Source organism: Musa acuminata, unplaced genomic scaffold (assembly GCF_036884655.1).
Source record: "Musa acuminata AAA Group cultivar baxijiao unplaced genomic scaffold, Cavendish_Baxijiao_AAA HiC_scaffold_41, whole genome shotgun sequence".
Lineage (NCBI taxonomy): Eukaryota > Viridiplantae > Streptophyta > Magnoliopsida > Zingiberales > Musaceae > Musa > Musa acuminata.
The window spans coordinates 175,001-180,000 of NW_027020323.1; positions in this window are offsets into that span (position 1 = coordinate 175,001).

Consider the following 5,000-nt stretch of genomic DNA (forward strand, 5'->3'; position numbering starts at 1 on the left):
TGTGCCACCCGGGGGGTTCCAGGGTGCTGAGATGGCTGACGTTTTGCTCCGCTCACGACGGTCACCGCACCACGCAAGAACAGGCCAAAAACTGGCCAAAACAGCCCAAAAACGGGCCAAAACTGGCCATTTTTGGCTGCGCGAGCGAGCGGCGAGCGGCGAACAGCGAGCGAAGCGAGAGGCAGCACCGTCCCTGCTATACGAAAGCCCCATCCAGCCCTGTGCCACCCGGGGGGTTCCAGGGTGCTGAGATGGCTGACGTTTTGCTCCGCTCTCGACGGTCACCGCGCAATGCAAGAACAGGCCAAAAACTGGCCAAAACGGCCCAAAAACGGGCCAAAACTGGCCATTTTTGGCTGCGCGAGCGGCGAGCGGCGGACAGCGAGCGAAGCGAGAGGCAGCACCGTCCCTGCTATACGAAAGCCCCATCCAGCCCTGTGCCACCCGGGGGGTTCCAGGGTGCTGAGATGGCTGACGTTTTGCTCCGCTCTCGACGGTCACCGCGCAATGCAAGAACAGGCCAAAAACTGGCCAAAACGGCCCAAAAACGGGCCAAAACTGGCCATTTTTGGCTGCGCGAGCGAGCGGCGAGCGGCGGACAGCGAGCGAAGCGAGAGGCAGCACCGTCCCTGCTATACGAAAGCCCCATCCAGCCCTGTGCCACCCGGGGGGTTCCAGGGTGCTGAGATGGCTGACGTTTTGCTCCGCTCTCGACGGTCACCGCGCAATGCAAGAACAGGCCAAAAACTGGCCAAAACGGCCCAAAAACGGGCCAAAACTGGCCATTTTTGGCTGCACGAGCGAGCGGCGAGCGGCGGACAGCGAGCGAAGCGAGAGGCAGCACCGTCCCTGCTATACGAAAGCCCCATCCAGCCCTGTGCCACCCGGGGGGTTCCAGGGTGCTGAGATGGCTGACGTTTTGCTCCGCTCTCGACGGTCACCGCGCAATGCAAGAACAGGCCAAAAACTGGCCAAAACGGCCCAAAAACGGGCCAAAACTGGCCATTTTTGGCTGCACGAGCGAGCGGCGAGCGGCGGACAGCGAGCGAAGCGAGAGGCAGCACCGTCCCTGCTATACGAAAGCCCCATCCAGCCCTGTGCCACCCGGGGGGTTCCAGGGTGCTGAGATGGCTGACGTTTTGCTCCGCTCTCGACGGTCACCGCGCAATGCAAGAACAGGCCAAAAACTGGCCAAAACGGCCCAAAAACGGGCCAAAACTGGCCATTTTTGGCTGCACGAGCGAGCGGCGAGCGGCGGACAGCGAGCGAAGCGAGAGGCAGCACCGTCCCTGCTATACGAAAGCCCCATCCAGCCCTGTGCCACCCGGGGGGTTCCAGGGTGCTGAGATGGCTGACGTTTTGCTCCGCTCTCGACGGTCACCGCGCAATGCAAGAACAGGCCAAAAACTGGCCAAAACGGCCCAAAAACGGGCCAAAACTGGCCATTTTTGGCTGCACGAGCGAGCGGCGAGCGGCGGACAGCGAGCGAAGCGAGAGGCAGCACCGTCCCTGCTATACGAAAGCCCCATCCAGCCCTGTGCCACCCGGGGGGTTCCAGGGTGCTGAGATGGCTGACGTTTTGCTCCGCTCTCGACGGTCACCGCGCAATGCAAGAACAGGCCAAAAACTGGCCAAAACGGCCCAAAAACGGGCCAAAACTGGCCATTTTTGGCTGCGCGAGCGAGCGGCGAGCGGCGGACAGCGAGCGAAGCGAGAGGCAGCACCGTCCCTGCTATATACGAAAGCCCCATCCAGCCCTGTGCCACCCGGGGGGTTCCAGGGTGCTGAGATGGCTGACGTTTTGCTCCGCTCACGACGGTCACCGCACCACGCAAGAACGGACCATAAACAGGCCAAAACAGCCCAAAAACGGGCCAAAACTGGTCATTTTTGGCTGCGCGAGCGAGCGGCGAGCGGCGAACAGCGAGCGAAGCGTGAGGCAGCACCGTCCCTGCTATACGAAAGCCCCATCCAGCCCTGTGCCACCCGGGGGGTTCCAGGGTGCTGAGATGGCTGACGTTTTGCTCCGCTCACGACGGTCACCGCGCCATGCAAGAACGGACCAAAAACAGGCCAAAACAGCCCAAAAACGGGCCAAAACTGGCCATTTTTGGCTGAGCGAGCGAGCGGTGAGCGGCGAACAGCGAGCGAAGCGAGAGGCAGCACCGTCCCTGCTATACGAAAGCCCCATCCAGCCCTGTGCCACCCGGGGGGTTCCAGGGTGCTGAGATGGCTGACGTTTTGCTCCGCTCACGACGGTCGCCGTGCCACGCAAGAACGGACCAAAAACAGGCCAAAACAGCCCAAAAACGGGCCAAAACTGGCCATTTTAGGTTGCGCGAGCGAGCGGCGAGCGGCGAACAGCGAGCGAAGCGTGAGGCAGCACCGTCCCTGCTATACGAAAGCCCCATCCAGCCCTGTGCCACCCGGGGGGTTCCAAGGTGCTGAGATGGCTGACGTTTTGCTCCGCTCACGACGGTCACCGCGCCACGCCAGAACAGACCAAAAACAGGCCAAAACAGCCCAAAAACGGGCCAAAACTGGCCATTTTTGGCTGCGCGAGCGAGCGGCGAGCGGCGAACAGCGAGCGAAGCGAGAAGCAGCACCGTCCATGCTATACGAAAGCCCAATCTAGCAAAGAACAGCCCAAAAGGAGGCAAAAACGGGGCAAAAGGGGCAAAAACGGGGCAAAACTTGGCCATCTTTGGTCGAGCGGCGGAGAGCCAGCGAGCGAAGTGTGGGGGCAGGGCAGCACCTGCCCTGTGTTGTTATCTGAATGCCCCATCTCGCCCTGTGTTGTTATCTGAAGGCCCCATCAAGCACGCGAAAAGGGCGAAACAGGCCAAAACACGACGGTCTGTCGTCGAACGAAGTATGCAGACGGGTCAAGAGCAGCCTTGGTTGGGGTCATTGTATTGTCTGAACCCAAACCCAACTGTATACAGGTGAGGTGAGGTGAGGTGAGGTGAGGTGAGCTGCGAGGCTGGTGAAGAAGCAAGCGAGGGCATCGAGGCCAAGGTGTATTGGTTGCTTGCAGCTGCTGCTCCCCTGATATGACGGTGAGTTCAGGCAACAACGGTATGATATGACGGTGGGGATGCTGCCCGTGCTGCAGACGTGCCACTGGCACCGCAGCACGTTGGTTGGTGCTTGCGCCTGCACAGCAGCAACGAAGTGGTAACAATGCATCGACCTGTGCAGTGACAGCTCCGTGATTGCTTGCGCCACATCGAATCAAAGGCAGGCACTCGGTCGCCACGTGCAGCGGCTCGTGCATTGCTGAGCGCTGCTGCACTTGGACATCTCATCGAATCAAAGGCACTCCGAAGTTGAATGCATCCCGTCGGATATTTCGAGCGTTCGACTGTCGCTTTCAACCTCGTCAGCGTGGAGGGCAGTGAATTTGGGGGGGAGGGGGGGACGAATCCGTGCGACGCAGGGCTGGATCTCAGTGGATCGTGGCAGCAAGGCCACTCTACCACTTACAATGCCCCATCGCGTATTTAAGTCGTCTGCAAAGGATTCGGCCCGTCGTCCGTGCGGAATTTCACTTCCCGATGGCCACCCGTGGCTATACCACCGCGGTGTCACGGACAAACTTCTCAACAAGATGTTGGATGTAATGCTTATGTGTGTCCGTGTCTTTTGGCATGTTCATGCCCTGTATAGAATGTAAAGGGGCGGCCGAAGGCTTATAAGTCCCATTTTAGTTGGGTGGTGGCCTCTTTAGGCTTGTAAATAAAGGTTGTGTCATGTGGACACGTGCGAGAGCTTTTCGGTCTGTAATGGACCATTTTACCCTTTGTTGTGCCACTGTTCAGAGCTTGTAAAGTCTGTTTGTAATTTGCATTGTCTATGAAGTGTTTTTCGGACATGTTTGCTTGTGGATCCCGTTTGAGGCGTTCTCTCTAACCCGTTCTCTCTTTTGATGGTCCTAAGGGACAATGGGAGGCTTCGGGGAGGCTGACCTTTGCGGACGGACACGCAAGGGTGCTGCACGACTTAGGCAAAACCAGCTAAGTCCGTGTCATATGGTATCAGAGCGGGACAAGCACTCATAGAAACACTTGACATGCAAACGTGGAGGACCTAGCGGGGCTGCGTTGAGGGCAGTCAGCACACGCGCGACCGTTTGAGGGAAAACGGGCATGGAGATGTAGGGAAAGGAGTCGCTCAGAGGAGCGGGCATCCGAGATTGGCATTCAGAGGAATGGCCAACCCTTCGCGCAAGAGGCACCACGAGAACAGGCAAGCTTGGAAGAATTTGGAGCGCACAAAGGTTGGGATGGCTGAGTTTGAGCTACGGCTCAACGTTGACAACTATACTTGATGGTGCTCTAGGCAAGCGAGGCGCTTGGCAAGAATGAGACCATCCAAGGTGGAATGAGTTGCTCAACGACCAAAAGAGTTATGCAAAGCTCACAGAGGTGAGGGGAATTGCTAACTCGAAGAATTTGGTACTCATGCAAGGGGCTTGTATGCGGACGATGGAATGTCCGTGGCCATCCCAAGGCGGCCGAGACTCGGCGCCATGGAGCATTGAAACTTTCTCTTCGGCATGCGAAGGATACGTCCGGAGGAGGCTGAAGTGTGCAATGAGTTCAGCATGTTGCTAGACCTTGAGGGGTGCAGTGGGGGCTGTATTGACGGGGAGTCGCAATCTAGCAAGTGTGTTTGCAGGAGGCAGAACAATGCACAGTTTGTTCAGCAGATCGGAGTAGTCCAAGGGGATGGGGGTCTCCGAAACGAAGAGAGATGTTGCTCCAACGGGATAGTTATCCAGGAGGGATAAGTCTCGGCACTCCAGAGGGAGAATCATGTGAGACGGACTTCACATGTTGAGGAGGAGTACCTCACAAACAACAACTCCACGAAGCTCGATGGACTGAGCAAGCGGCGAGGAGTCGTCGCATGATCTCGCTCGAGAGAATGCATTGGTGGATGCATTGCGAGATCAAGTGGGGGAGCGACCTGAAGCAACTTAAATGAAGGCACACTTG